Source organism: Lepidochelys olivacea (genome assembly GCF_965140295.1).
Source record: "Lepidochelys olivacea isolate rLepOli2 genome assembly, chromosome: 12".
Taxonomy (NCBI): domain Eukaryota; kingdom Metazoa; phylum Chordata; order Testudines; family Cheloniidae; genus Lepidochelys; species Lepidochelys olivacea.
This window is the reverse complement of record NC_140422.1, coordinates 20583500-20600297: the sequence shown is the minus strand read 5'-3', so window position 1 is coordinate 20600297 and position 16798 is coordinate 20583500.

Genomic DNA, 16798 nt, shown 5'->3' with positions numbered 1-16798 from the left:
TCCATTTCTGCCCCTTTTCCCTTCCCAAAAGTCTCATCTTTCCTTTCAACATTTTTCTGTTCTAGATATGCAGAATTTAAAACAATTATTCAGGAGGAAGACCTCAATTTTTAGACAGGAAGACCTCAATTTATTTTTTGGCCTCCCGTATTCCAAGTAAACTCAGATAGTTAGAATTCTAAAAGGGTTGAGCTCACAATATTGAAGGTCACTTGAAATTTAGGCTGGAACCTACATATATTTGGGCAGCTGTGGATGTGGGGAGATTTCTTGGAGCCCTTTGAATGACCATGATGCTTACATACACATTCTTCAGAAAGCAGCTCACTAGCAAAAGGATCTGTCCTTTCTAGTCTAATACTTTATGTAAATCTTGTATCCTTTCTAAATGCTGATACTAAATAGCTTCCTTTTAATCTGCTTAGTACCTCTCTTCAACATTATTAGAAATATCCCAATTAAGTAATCAACATTCTCATCAGGGGCTCACTGATACACAACACACAAAAACTATGGATATGGACAATTTTTAAATTCCTAAGAAAGATCCCTTTTTATTTCACAACTTGATCTTAAGGCAAACCAGAGCATTAAAATATTTTTAAAATTTAACATTTCAATCTTTCTTCAGTCATAACAGAGAACAAAAGCAGCATGAAGTAAGCAGAGGAGCCACAGAATGGGAAATGTATGTCACCAAACACTATTTTACATCTGTTAAATACAGTAAAAAAGCATGCAAACAGCTCCGTGTGTGCCAATTATGCAGACTTTTTACTAGTAGGTGTGCCATTAATCCATTGTTTAGAGTCCTCAAAATGTATTGCATTGAATGGTTTTGGCAACTGGGCCAATTAAAAGGGCATGTCACTTGTCAGAGTAGCAACTACATAAATTCTATTGTACTAACTGAAATGTGGGATCGTTTGCTGGGCCCTTTTGCATTTTGCATTTCATATGCCAAAGAAAAATGTTTTAATAGTGACAAACAGATGGTATGAATAATTTGCCAAAGAGGAACAAGAAACATGTCTCTGGGCCAAACTTTGTGTGGATTTATAAGCTGTGTAAAACCACTGTCATCAGTGAGACTGCATGGGGTACAATATAAGCACTCTAATTGCAGAATCTCTGTTACTGATGACTCGGGTCAAGTCTTTTGGGGGTTGCCTTCACTGCATTGTTAGCTCAAGCTATAACTCATGTGTTGCTCCTAACCCGACTCCCATCCACACACCAAAGTGCCTAGCTCAAGTTAAGTGGTGATTTAGAATCAATCTAGCTGGTCCACTTACGGGGTAGGTTGAAGTTTGAATGCTGCTGGTATTGAATGCTGACGCCAGTAATGCAGTTGGAATGTAGCAAGTTACAAACACTCATCAACTGCTAAACCAATCACTCTGTGCTACTAATCCAATCATTGTGTAACTGGAGTGCTGTTCCACATCAAATTGAAATGAATATGTCCGAACATTGTACTGCAAGATTCCAAACACCACAGCTTACATGCTCACAATGGCTTCTATCAAATTAAGCAAGAGATTTCTACATGCCTCTCTTCACACAATTAGGCCCCAATCTCACAAAGATTTATGTATATAATCAATTGTACATGCTATGAGTAGTCCCAGTCATACTCAGTGGGTAAAGTTAATATAGAATATAGAAGTCAGAATAATGCTGTTCCTTAGGCCCAGCTCTGAATTCTGCAAAAGTGCCTTCTGTTTCATGTTTCTTTAAACATTACCACTGCCACATATTCCATTTCTATCTAGGCAGAAGATATTGTATTGCTGACTGCAGTATGTAGATCCTAACTTTGCACTGATTTCAAGTGGAATAAAGAACCAGTACCTAAAAGGTTACAGCTGGTCAGCAGACTCACTCTGACCCAGCATCTTAATCGTATTCTGGTATCAACTCTTCTAATGAGGCCTCTTTTTGACCCCTTAAGGAGATTCTCTTGGTGGTTTTACTACTTAAAAAAAAAAAAATCTTCCTTGTTGCAGTTACAGGCTAGAAGGGTCAATGAACTGGTAAACTTTGTAAAAATAACTGCCTTAGCTTTGCTAACAGATGCAGGATTTCTCCCCAACCCTCTCAGTTTCATTTTGAAAAATATTATTCTCTCTTCTTTCTGCCCTTCTTCTGAGAACCCTAAGGGACTCAAATGGCACAACTTGGATGTGAGATCAATCTTAAAGGGCTACCATCAAGTCTGTTAATTCTAAAAATTTGGCCTACCTTGGGAGTGGCCATATAGTGAATGTTCCCATCTTAGGATTCCAGGAATGTGCTTTCTCTATTCTACTTCCGCGGGACTACTAATGTGTGTGAAGTTACTCGTGCTTGAGTGTTTTCAGGATTGGGGCCTAGATTTGTATCTCCTTCAACCTTTTCTTATTGCAGCTGTCAATATTTTTGCCATGTTTGTGGGATGACCGATAGAACAGTGGGACTACTCGGCAAGCTTCCATTGACCAGGAGTCTCTAGGCTATAAATGATCAAGTGGTCATCAAATAGAAGAAGAAAAGGGAACTGAAGCATCAACACATAACACTGTCATTGGCATGTTCAGTGCTGCCCTTTAAATCCCCTTGTGCTCCTTCTGTCCCACTTCTCTGTCACTAGAGGAAGATATGAGACTTCAGAGGCAACACCAACATGCTGATTCTTCTTCAGTTTAAACACTGTAATTACTATTGAAGTGTTCAGTTATAGAGGGTGACAAGATATTTGCTCAGTGTTACCTTATCTATCTGTCCCATGTTTGTCACCATATCTAAGCACCATCAAAATGATCAATCCTCAGAATCAGTGCTTCAGTATGAACAATTATTAAGGTAAATCCATTTTTATTTGTTTCTCTCAAGCAGGGGAAACAATGGGCCTGATTCTCACTTAAAATACGGCTCCTTTTCACAGTACTGGCAATGTAAAGGGGCCTTAAAGTGGACTAAGCGTAATTTGTGGCCCATTTGCACCCACCAGAATGGTGTAAAGGAGCTTGAATATGACTGAGAATCAGGCTCTCAGAATCAGGCTTGGAAGAAAACAGAGAAATTAAACACTCATTTTTTGACCAGCTATTTAAAAAGAATTGGATAGACTACATGCTTTTTGAGGGAAAGGAACCTCTAAGTTTTCTATATTCTTTTCCAACAAGCATCTATAGAGGAATATCTGAAAGTGAAGCTAGCCCACTATTAATGTGTATTATATTTTAATCTTATTATACCTTTCCTAATAATGCATTAATATAATTTATTTTTATGGCACTGGTATGTGATAATGCTCTAGGAACCTCACAGAAAACATAGTTGCCTATATCTTAGTTCTTACACTATGTATGCTGCCTTGTTTGGTTTAGTACCTGAAATTTGGATGGTTTATTTGTATGCTTTGTAGATTCTTCTGCCACCTTTGATTTGTGTTGCCTGGAAATTCCAGATTTTCTGCATGTAGTCATACCCAAGAGGAAAGCCTGATTCAAAAAAGATTAGCTTCACTTTGCTTTTTTCCTTATCTTTTCTCTGTAAAGGAGGAGAACTTCCTGATCATGTCAATAGATTAGCAAAGATAGTCCAGATAGCTGAATATCTTAAGGGCCTGAATCTCCTCTCACTTCTTCCAACTTTAATGCTGGTATAACTTCATTGACTTCGGTGATGATTTATACCTGTATAAGTGAGAGAAGACTCAGACCCCAAGGCTTTTACTAGGGATAATACTATGTTTGTGCTGCTTTTTAGCACCTGACATATATGGTGCCAAATTCATCACTCTAATATGTTTCCATTCAAGTCAAGAAGTTACATCAGGGATGAATTTGGCCCACACTGTTACTGTATTCATTTGCTGAGGTAATTATGAGGATACCTGTGATAGTGTTAATGGTGAAATTGTACACACACACGGCACTAGATTTTTAAAAATCCTCTAAAACTTCTCTTGCAATTTTGCAAATGAACTTTTTAACATTAGCACACACAAACTGCTTGTGTGCACACAGCCTAAGTAGACGTCTAACCATCTAATTTAATCTAAACATATAGGTATTTTCCATGTACAAATCAAAGTACTGGTGTATGTACAACATGTGTGAAAAACTGCATTTTGAATTTTACAAGCCCAATTGAGGCCCTTTGGGAGTTTGACCCATTAGGCATATGGGATCATGTAGTGAGGGTGTCATATTTAGTAACCTCTGTTGCTTCAATGAAGTTGAAATGTTCAACTCTCTGATAATAGACTTATAGCCAGAAAGCGCTCTGAGTTGAGAGTGGAATTGTTGGGTGCTCTGTTGCTTGGTAAATGTTTCTGCTAATTATTGACCAAGTGTAGGTTATGCTTTGTGTTATTTTTGCTATACCTGAGCCAGGCTGACACTGTTAGGCTTGTACAAAGCTCCCCCTTTGTTTTTCATTTTAAATGCTCCTTAGCTTAATGGCCATTAAGGAGGCGTGCCTGCTAATTTGTATTTCACACACTCTTGTTTCAAAATGATAAAAGTGACGTGTGTTTCGCATAAGTAACACCATTCTCTTCATACATTACAATAATCAAGTCCTCTGAATCACCTTAATCTACCATTAAAATGTACTCTCACCTCTTAACCTCTGGAGCTGATATTTCCCTAGGTGTTTAATTCACCAAGGTTGATGGGTTTTTAGCACTTTAATATTAATTTCAAAAACTCTTTCTATCATTTTACTTGCAAATTTTCCATCTTTTCAGACAATTAAATGAACCTATTGTATACAATTTATCTTTTCACTTTACTAATACATTTCATCTGAAAACTGCATGTTTTTCCTGCTAAAATTATGCATATTTTCCTACTATCTACCACCCCTTTTAGTTCATTCACCTTTTTTCGTTTCTTGCCATCTATTCTGCTCTACCATACTGTACTCTGTTGCCCAAGGCATTGTCTATTTACCGACTCCCTACCAGTTTTGTTTAATTCCACTCAGTCAAATTCCAAATACTACGGAATGTTACATTAATCTTTATTAAAAGCAAAAACTGTGGCAAGACTGTGGAAAAAAAAAAACAGAGAGAAGCCAGAAACTGTGTTCTTAATTTGTGCTACTGCAGAAACAAAGACAATGTTAGGGCTCAATCTTGCAAACCCTTACTCAGACACGTAATCTGTTTATGTGAAGTGTCCTATTGATTGATGTCAATGGAATGCTTAAGGACCTCTCATGCAAGTAAAGATTGCAAGATTGGGCAGTAGGTAAGAAGAGCATCTCTTGGGGAACTAGCTGACTCAGGAGAGTTACAGCAAGATGCACCTTAAGTCACCTATTCAAATCTGGCCAGGACACTAAAGACAGATGCTCATCTGAGTCCTAATCAGTGGCCTATGTAAAAGGGGTTGAGTGGTCTCAGTCTAATTCTTGGTGATGAAGACTCCATCTCTGGTAAATCAGCATCATAGCTGACACTTGGAATGAATGTCTCCAGTCCCAATAATGTAAATCCAGAAACTTTCACTGATATTAAATTCACCTAAACTTTTTAAAAAGAAAAATCAAATCCACAAACAGAATATCACAACTTTATGTTTCATGGGTGCGGTGGATTTGTGTTAAACCTTATCATTATTTAAACATAAAATTGAATTTTAAAAAAGCAAATATTTTTCATGGAATGTTATAAAACATGCATAATTCAGCAAAGGTGACTCAAGGCATTTAGGTAGGCTTCCATCGGACCCAAAAGATTAGAATGACTCCAAAGATGCCATTTTGATCCCATGGGCAAACATATAAAAATAGATTTTTATAAAATAAACCAGGTCTGCTTAGACTATTTCGAGGCAGAGATATAAGAAGGTATTTTTACATGTTTTAACATGTTAAGCATTATTGATCTAGTTGATTATTAGTTTGGGAGGCATTCTAATCATTCTTATCAATCTGCCTTGAGGAGTTAGTCAGTTTACAGAATAGATCATAAAAGTGTAAACACGGAAATATTTATTGGCTACAGTGCAAAAAAACATACTGCCTGCACATGTTGTTAAGTAGGCCACTTTTATTTTTACAGTAGTATGAAGGCCTAGTCCATACTGCCACAGCTGGGATCAGCAGAGGTGCTTGAACTGGATTCCCGGTGGCATAAAACCTGCCTGCAGATCATTAACCATAAGGGACCCTAAACTTTGGAATTGACATCACTATCCCTTGATCCAAAATAGCCTGAAAGTATTGACCATCAAGACAAGCCCATCTATTAAACCAAATCTCGGGAAAGGGAAAGACAGAATAAGGCACCACTGTTTGTGTTTAAGGGGATACTGATTAACATAGTTTAGGAATGATATTGTTGTGGTTGGTTGATTTTCTACATTGGGGGTGAGAAGCAGATGCTGCTTTTTTATTTGATTATATTTTGAATTTTTTGTAAAAACATCTTGAGTTTAGGACACATATATGAATCAAAATAAATAAATATGACAGAATGAGGATTTGAACATCTTCAGTAGTAAATATCTGACCATTTTAAGTTATAGGAGCACATACAAGAAAGTATAAGGCCTCAATCCAGCTATGCGTAACTTTAAAACCCACTGATATCATACTTTGCTGATCAGGGCACAATAATGATAAGTTTCTAGGGCTAAAACCTGAACTGAATTCTACAGATGCAGATGTCTTAAAAAGGAAACAATGTGTGTATGTAGAAACCACGCCTCCAGACACACATCCTTGATAACTTGTATTCATGTTCAGAAACTCAGTCAAAAGCATGAATATTTGTTTCCACAGGATTGTAAAATTTATTTATTTATTACAGTCCCCAAGATTGTACTTTACTGCACAAAACAGAAATATGGTCCCTGCCTGAAAGAACTTACAATCTAATTTTAGACAAGACATGATGATTGGGGACAAACAAATGGGGAAGGTGTTGGGTGGGGAAGGCTGAGAGTTGAAGTAATAAGCTCTCACAATTAATGTAGACTTGTGCACTTTGTGGTTAAAAGGTTTCAGAGTAACAGCCATGTTAGTCTGTATTCGCAAAAAGAAAAGGAGTACTTGTGGCACCTTAGAGACTAACAAATGTATTTGAGTGTAAGCTTTCGTGAGCTACAGTATTTTCCACTGAATGCATCCGATGAAGTGAGCTGTAGCTCATGAAAGCTTATGCTCAAATAAATTTGTTAGTCTCTAAGGTGCCACAAGTACTCCTTTTCTTTTTGTGGTTAAAAGTTAACTTTTACCTCAATTAAGTTTTAAATTTAGAAATTTACTTTTTGTGGCCATAATAATCATCATGAACAGAACAAGCATCCTAATGGGCAATGCTCCACAAACCACACTGAAGAGCTCCAATGAAATCCTGGCCCCACTGAAGCCAATGTTTTGCTATTGACTTCAGTGGGTGCAAGATTTCATGGTGAGCCTCCCCTTTTCCACCTGTGTGCCCCAGAAAGAGAGTAGACGTGATTGTTCTTTCTTTGGACTCTGTATTGACATTTATACATTTGCAACATGAGTGTAAACATCCAGTCAGAATTCTCCACTCACACTGGCCAGTGTAAATGACTACTCAGCATGTAAGGCAGTTAGGCCCCTGTTTTGTTGGTGGTCTGTGTGTTCTCTCCAATGCTTTTCCTCTACTTAGTTTCTAAGAAGCCCATTTACCCATGCTAAAATCTGGAAGCAGAACAAGGGATGGTGCTACAAAGAATAGCTCCTTCCCTTCTTCACTGTTCCCAAAATCTGTAGCACTCTCTCGAGGCAGAACACAAACAGAAGGGCATCCATGCAAAGCCAGAACGCGGTAATGTTGCCATGGAAGTGGCACTCTCCTTCCATGCAGAAAATAGAGAACCTGCTCTTGGCAGACAGCCCTCTCTGCAAACAAACCAATGGGAGTCAATGTAGACTATTGTGACCAACTCTCGCTGACCATCTTCCTCTCCAGAAAGAATTCATTTTGTGTGCTCCTGCCTCTCAATAATAAGAAGAAATATATTTGAAAACTGTAGGGCAGTGGCTCTGATCTGAAACAGCAAAGAGCAGGCTTTGAGGAAGTCAGGGTCTGATTATTATTTCTGGATAAATGACCAGTGAAATAAATCATGGAATGAAGGATGATAGGCAGCAGTCTTTTAAAGAAGCACTGACTCTATTTTGCAGCCTGTTATGGTGACTCAGCACTGTGCTGTGTATTCAACAGCATTGTGTGAGCGCTTTAATTCCTTCTTTAATAACAAAATTCAGAAGATCTGAGCTTGTTTGTTCCTCTGGTACTTTGGAGTTGCATCAGGGAAAACTGGAATAATGCAATAGTGAACTGTTTGTTGATGCACTAGATATTGATAGAGCAATAGATAAGATTACACTACGTTAATGTTTCTGTAATACCGTGGATCTTGTGCTCTCCATAAATGTGCAGAATTCCCACCAACATCAATTTGCACATATAGCAGAATGTCTGAAAGCAGGATAATGGAGTCAAGATCTATCATGCAAACCTGAGCATTGGATGTTCCTCTAGACTGCAGAAATTTAACAACTTACTGCAAAGTGATAGCAGATAAGGATAACCCCCTTCCAGTCTCCAGCCCTTACAACCACCTGAAACTGTAGTTGAAGATGGAGTAAGGCATTGGTGAATGAGCCTTACAGTGTCCAGGTATCATCAACTCTGTCAAAAAATATTACAGAAAGATTATTCCAACAGTTAAATATTGGTAGTGCTGGACAGATCATCATTTTCAAATACATGGTTGATTCAGACTCCATAGTCCATCCAACATCACAGTCCCCAAAGAGTATACTAGACACCCCTACCTACCAAGAAGGAAGATGTTAAACCTAGAAAAGGTGCATGATGGTGCATGTTTTAATTAACGCTCTGATGCTGCATTGAGCTCCAAGTGGGCAAACCCCTGTGCCCACACAGAACCCCACTGACTTCCCACATAGAGCTCAGTGCAGGATCTTGACCTACATTACCTTATTTTTATTACCACCTCCATGTTATTTCAATACAGAGTTTTTATTTAAATGTATTTGTTAAGTGTTGATATTCTGCTGAAATCCTGTGATCAATTCAAATCCGGTGTATGTATGTTTGCCACTGTAATTGGCAATGAGCCTGCTCTGAAGAATATAACCAGAATGTGAGAGTGCAGCTCACCCACATCAGCACCGTGTGGATTTCATAGAATAGTACAGGAGCTCTTCATTTTCAATAGAGTTACAGTGGACGCCTCTGCTAATAAACTTGAGTTAGTTGGCCAGGACCCACATTATTTCTAGTACAACCCGATAGCAAACTTGGATTAAATTTGTTTTTCTCAAAAGGATTATTGTCTATGTAGGATCTGATTTGTTCACTGTTAGTAACGGTCAGATTTTCAAAAAATTTAGGCATACAGCTGTGCCTGCAAAACCTGAATGCCATTGTGTGCTTAATTTGCCATACTCTTATTATGAATTTTAAAATACAGCCAGAAGCATTAAGTTCCTCTTGGAATGAGCTCTATGCCATATGAAAAAGAAGTATGGGCCACTTTTCAAAGGCCACTCAACCTCTTCAGTCTCTTTTTGTGGGCACAAATAATAGAATTTATTATTCATTACCTGATTATGTTTTGCATCTGCAGATCAAGTAGATGTCTCAACATATGTGATAATTTATTTCCTCAGCTGATGGTGGGTGCATAATAACTTCAAACACAAAATATGATGCGTATTTATATGCTTAGTATGCTTCAGGTACATTGAAATTAGTGCTAGTTTTTGATAGGGCTGTTCTTCTTTCAAAGGTATTTTCCTTTCCAAGAGCAAGATCATGGTTGGCCTTTATGCAGGGCGGGAAAGAGCATTTGGAAAGTCTCTTACCACTTGCACATTGCACATTAGAGTCTGTCATAGTTCTTGTGCTCATGGGATCACAGGGACTGCTTCCTCCTTGTACCCCCAAGAGTGCATGGACAATGCCCTTGAATGAGTTATCTATGGGGGCTGAACCTGGGAATCTCTGAATTAAAAAAAAACATCAGACTCCATTACTTGAGCTAGAAGACCAGGTCCATGTGCTTGCAGACAGAAGCAGACTCAAAGCTGTGGTCTATCTGTCCCCTTCTAGCAGCTAGACTCACTGAGTTAGCATGGACAGAGCTGGCTAGGGAAGCTTGTCCCGAGTGTCAGCAGTCCACAGCAGTTCAAACCCTGTACAGGCCACTAGCTGCAGTGACATACCTGACATGTCTTCTGCAGGAACTGACTCTAAGACATTTGGGTCTAAAAACATAAAAGACTCTTCTGTCTGAGCTAAAGAACCAGCACAGCTGGGCTGGAGGCCGTAGCACACTCTTAAACCTCTACACATGGTCTCACCTCGAGAGAGGGACAGATAACTGCATGGAGGTAACATGCGTTACACACACACACATACATCACCCCAAAAGGGGAGGGGGAAGAGGTAGTGTCCTGGGCCTGCTTCCCCTTTGAACCTACTCATTGCGGTGGCCCTGTACACAAGGGGTAGTATGCTGCACTCCTTGAAGGGGTGTAGCAGTGGCTGCACTAACTAACTCTCCCCCCCCCCCCCTCGAGAAGTGCAGTTTCACATCCCCCCTACAGAGGTCTGTGCATAAATGGCATGACTGAGCCAAGAATGATCATCACTTTTATGAGAAAAATTCCATAGGTTCTTAGACACACAAAACAGTTTTTGCTATCAGTGGAATTGCAAACCCTGTCAAACGTTCTCTGGTGTTAAAAGCATAGTTATGATTTATGGAAAACAAACTATAAATTAGACAATTATCACTGAAAATATACTTATATATGAAAGTGCAAGTAGAGGTTATAAATACTCTGTCATTATTTATATAAACTAAATTGTAGAAATTCTGATGGCTGCAATTTCAGTAGTCTTTCAAAACAAACAAAGGACACACCATTAGCATCTATGACCCCTTTAGTGTGTGTTTGGGTTCTTTTTGTTTTTTGCTTTTTTTATAGAGCAGACACACTTAAAGTAAGATGGCTGCTGCCATCCCATAATTATCAAAGTAGGAGGCTATAATGGTCTAGTTAGTCAGTGGAAAGCCACCCACAACATCAATACATAATTGAACCTGTTTTGGTTTCCATCAAGTTCAGCTTAAAGTTAACCACATGCTTAAGTCTTCACAGGATCAGGGCCAATATAAATTTGTACATGCAAATACCCAGTTTGTGCATACAATCATGATAATCACTTGCACAAATTAGGTATACAATTCTATGTTCATTTTTCCATTCCCATATTTGAAAGCCAGGGCCTATCTACCTTTCTACCCTACTAATTATGTGCCCATCACCATAAAATCTGTGCACTGTTTATATGTTCAGATATCAGGAATGCCAATTCTAATACGATGGGACAAATTCCTTTGTCTTCTAGCCCAGCTCATTTTCTCTGAAATGACTTGTCTTAGATTTTCAGATTAAAAATAACAAGTATATAATTCATAAATACCATATAAATTTTATATTAAAATTTTAAAAACCATACCTACAGTATTTTAGTACCTGACTTGTATATTTATGTGACTATTGTTAGAAGTGACTAATTGGGTTTGATTAGCTTCATCATTAATATTCTGTCCATAATTTAACATGCTTCAATAAAATACCCTAAAGCAGTATAATGATTAGATTTCAGGAATATGTGTTTTGCAATTAAGTTGCTCTTGATTTTGATATGCAGATTAAGAAATGGTGGTCTCATTTAAAAAAAAGCTGCCCTTATTAACTCAGCAGTATACTCTGAAGATTAGGTAAGAAATCCAAGATTTTTTCTTTGTATATGCTAGTTAAAATGTATTTCAATCAAGCATATGTGGGCAAATCAGATTTGATTAGTTTAAGTTCACAGTCATTCTATCTAAATGAATAATGTGTCACCTAACATTGCAAAAATTTGATTAATAGTTTATCAGTTAATTAAAAATGGGGTTTAATTTTTCTTTTTTTAGGAAAATGCAAGGTAGATGTTCCTTGTGTTCATCATAAATGCAAATTATTTCATCTTGAATCTATTGTTCCTTGTTCGTTTCTTAGCCAACTGGCAAGAAAATAAAGCTTTTAGAATGATCTCTTTTAGAAAGAAGTAGTAAAACTTTGCTTGCTTACACATATGGCTGCCAGTTGTCTAACTTCACGTGGGAGAGCGAAGGATTTTTATTTTCTGCATGCATCCCACAAAGCCTCTAATCCTCCCCCACCTTCTATATGTGGACATTTTTGAAAAGGCCCCTAACCATTAGATTATTTCATTTCACACCTCTACAGAGATAACAACCTTGTGTTAACCAGAACACACTTTACTAGTAAAAACTAGAAATTAGTCCATGGATGGCCTGCTAGGGAACTAATGAGGTATATAGAAGGACTTGTGGCCATTTCCACAGATTAAACAAAACACAGGACAGGAAAGGATCTGCAGTCATGGCCAATCCTTTGTTTGCTGAGCACAATAGCCGTGTACAATATTTGTAACCCCCGGTCTTAACTCAGGATTTAGCTAAGGTCTGAAGTATTCTATTTAAAAGTTTTAACACACTCTCTCTCTCTCTCTTATTTATAGGCTATGTAGGTTATAACACTTATAGTTAAGACTGCCAGACACTTTCCATTATGAGACCCTATTTCCAGTTGCTTATAACTTTGCCAACTTTAACCATTTAATCTGAAATGTTCCATGCTGGATGTCTGCTCAGGTTGATATATATATATATATTTTAATTTCAGTAAAAATAGTTCAGCTGTTTCTCAGCGGAAAAGAGGTTGTTTTGCTCATGTTAATATTTTTTAAAAACATTTTGTTGAGACGCTCTTGAAGCCGCATGCTTTGGAACAGGAACTTGAAATTTGGGAGGGGGAACAGGCTGGTGTTAAGGATGTGTCTTTTGTTGTCCCTATGAAAAATCTGCCCAAATTTGACCAAGGTATGAGCCTCTGAAAATCTCAGTTTCTATACATTCAGAGAGACTTGTTAGACTTTGACATATTTTGAAGATTCCATTTGTACTGAACACACAGAGGTTAAGAAGGACTTTCCCTGCAATTGCTCCTCCTGGCGCTCACTGGCCACTGTGGTGCAGGGTACCAGAACTGACAGCAAGAAGACTGTCTCTCCTTGCTCTCAATGCTTCCCACTTCTGGTGCCCAGTCAGCAAGGAAAAGGAGGAGGAAACAGCCTGACTAGCATGTAGAGGACTGAGGAACTGGGCCTTGGGCTGGTGAAGAGGGAGACTGAGAAAGTGGGTCAAATGGTGGGGGATGGGGATAAGGAGCCAACAGGGGGATTGGAACTGGGGACTAGGACGAGGAGACAGGGCATGTTCCGGGTCAGGGATTGGGAAGGGGAGCAGAGGGGTGGGGACTAGAGCATAGAGCCGATGGGGGATGGAAGGGACCCTGGGATGAGGAGCTAAGGGAGGATTAGGGAGGAAAGTGGGACAAGGACAGATTGGAGGGGCCAAGGGCAGAAAAGATCAGATGGGCAGAAGTGTCTATAATCACAAGAGGACACGCCACTTGAACCTCAAGAACTCAGGAATGATTCCTAAATCTCAATATTCCTCTGCTCTCAGCAAACAGCTGTGAAACCCTCTTGCACATGTACCTCATTTCCCTCATGACCCACACAGAGGATGGCAACCTACTTCTACTATCAGTTACTCTGTCAGCTCAAGTGGCTGAGATCTTTGCAGTGGATCTATAGGTTCTAACTCTGCTGAGTCAAGATTCAAGATTCTACAAGATGGAATTGTGCAGTTTCCCTTTTTAGTAATTTATGGAATTATACACCAGAAACTCTATTAAAGGAACATTAAGGTTGCAAAGTTAAGTACTCAGATTTAGAAATTGAGGTTGCCTGTGCTACTTTAGTTCAGCCCCCTTGTGTGTGTGCATTATGATATAGTCTTTAAATGCATTATCACATTAGCTTTTCCACACGAGCCCTGCTTCAGTCAGTGCACAAGATGAGCAGTGCTCACTGAATGAGCAGCTATTCAATATTTATATATATAAATGCATGCAATTTAAGAATTGTGAAACTTGATGAAGCCCTCTTTAAAGATGCCTTCACTGACCATCATTCAATATTCAGGGTTATTTGATAGCTTATGAAAAATGAATTGCTGGTTTTAGCATGGTACCTCTGGACAGATATTCACATCATAGAAAATACCCTCACAAATGGTGCTCCTGTTGGCATTCTCAGAGTCAACCAAATGTTGAATGAGCTTGGAGAGTGACCTATTCTCTCACCCCTAAGTATGGTCCATTCAGTGGAAGTCTGAATGGGACTTCAGGGATGATAGGGTGGAGGTTTCTACTGCCACAGTTCATGTTGTTCTTAGCTATTTAGAGGACATCAGTTTCCTTTGTCCAGACAATATCTCTGAGTTACTTTGTCTGTTTTGTACATGTTCACTATAATAGTTTAAAAAATAATCCCAAATGCACAATGATCTATTCCTATTTTAACATGTACAGGCTGGATTAGTGATATGCTCATGATGGTTCCCCCTCTCCACTTTTCCCATTCTCTGTCACTATAGACATCACCACCATTCACCTTGGTGCTCAGGCCTGTAATGTGGGCTCCTTAATCTCAAATGCATGTCCAGACTGTATCCACATTTCTAAGAGCTGTCATTCAGCATGTCTATTCTGCAATTAGACACGCGCTGCTGGCCCCTGCCAGCAGACTCAGGTTCGCGGGGCTCAGGCTAAGGGGCTGTTTAATTGCCTTGTAGACATTTGGATTTGGGCTCCCACCTTGCAGGGGCCTAGACCCTGGTCTCCAGACTCAGCCTGAATGTCTACAATGCAATTAAACAGCCCCTTAGCTCCAGCCCTGTGAGCCCAAAACAGCTGACATGGGCCAGCTGCAGGTTTTTAATTGCAATGTAGACATACCCATTTTCTCTCCATCCAGGCCTTCCTCATCTACCATTTTGTCACTTTCTCACACAAATCTCTCCACACTTTCTTCTGTGTTGTCCCTTGTGCATGGATCACCCTCCCTGAACTGATCCAGAAGGCCACTACCCTCTCTGTGCCTTCAAATCTTTCCTCAGAAAGACCCACTGTTCCCATGATTTCTGCCAGAAATCAGTTGGTTAATGACAGCTTGTGGGGATATCGGGATAGCTGGCACTTAACCTACTTATAATAATTATTTTAAAATTGCAAATGTATATATGTCTGTAAATACATGTATTTAGTTATACCCCTCTCTCCTCCCACTTTTAATGTCACTTTTCTATGGCCTGATTTTTCAGAAGTGCTAAGCTCCAGCCAAAGTAAATGGGAACAAGAGGGTACTTAGTATCTCTGAAAATCCGGCTGTTGGATTGTAAATTCTTCGCATGTGTTTGTACAACACCTTCCACCTACCCAATTCTGACATCAGCCTCTGGGCACAACAACAATATAGATATTAATAGTAATAATAGTAAAGCTATAAATATATTGGGCTAAATTCCGTTTTTGGTTGATTTCAATGGGGCCATGGGCATATGACCAAGAGCAGAATTTGTCCCATGCAATTTTATTTCTGTACTAATCTCCCATATTTTAACTAATAATCTGGTGGCAGGGGTGGGGGTGGAGGAAAGAGGAAAATAGACCATATTTGCATGTGAAAACTGCTGCACATGACATATCTTAATTTTTGCATAATATTACCACTTGCAAGAAATATAGAAGTCACATATAAATATTAATGAAAAGCTGCAAAAGTTGGACATGCAGAGACACAGGGAATCCTGAAATGCCATGCTTTCCTGACATCAGTGGTTCCTTTTGGCTTTATAGACCATCCTATGGTTGCTTGATTGGGGAACTGAAAAGAGAAATAAAAGTATTATTTAATTATTCATTGGATAAGAATAAAAAACCGCTAGTAATTAAACATAAAAATCCAAGTACGTAGTAGAAATATACAATTATAGTTACATGCTCAAAGATTATATTACAGAGAGAGCTACGGGTAACCATGAATAATGGATCCATCAGAAAATACTATTGGCTTCAACTGGAGCTGAGCATACTCAGATTTCTAATGACTAAAACCTAGCTAGTAGTATCCCTAAGATAGAAACTAATTGCTCATGGATAATAATGTACCATACTTGCCCTCCAATATTTATACATAAGTATATTAATATATCATAACATGGTATGACTAAGATCTAAATCAAATGATTATGTCAGTGGCCCATTAAGCAAATAGTATATTAAACCAGAAGAACAGCATATCGTGTTTGCTCCCTATAACAGTAGGTTTAGACCTTAACTAGACTCTCCTATGAATAGAACTATTCACTAGCTGCAGATTAGCAACAAACTTGTTTTATTTAGTTGATTTATTTAGTTGATTGTTGCTGTCTCAAGGTTTTTAAAGGAGTCTACTAATATAAAATATTCATTCTATGACAGACTATACAAAAGCATTCCAATCTTTCACCTCAAGCAGGAACATTCTATTAATATTACTATGAGAACTGGTCAATATTTTTTCATCAGAATATTTCCCCTCAACAAAAAATAGCTTTTCAACTACTACTAATAATAAAATACAAAATCTTTGCAGAAAATTTCAGTTTGTTTGAAATGTTGTGTTTTTTCATTGAAAAAACATTTTTTTCTCGGAAACTTTTCACTTTCCAGTTAAAAAATATAGGTTTTGGTCAAAAGGTTTAGTTTAGATTTTTGAGAACCAAAAGTTTGTGTTGAAAACCAAAATTTTTACCAAAAACAT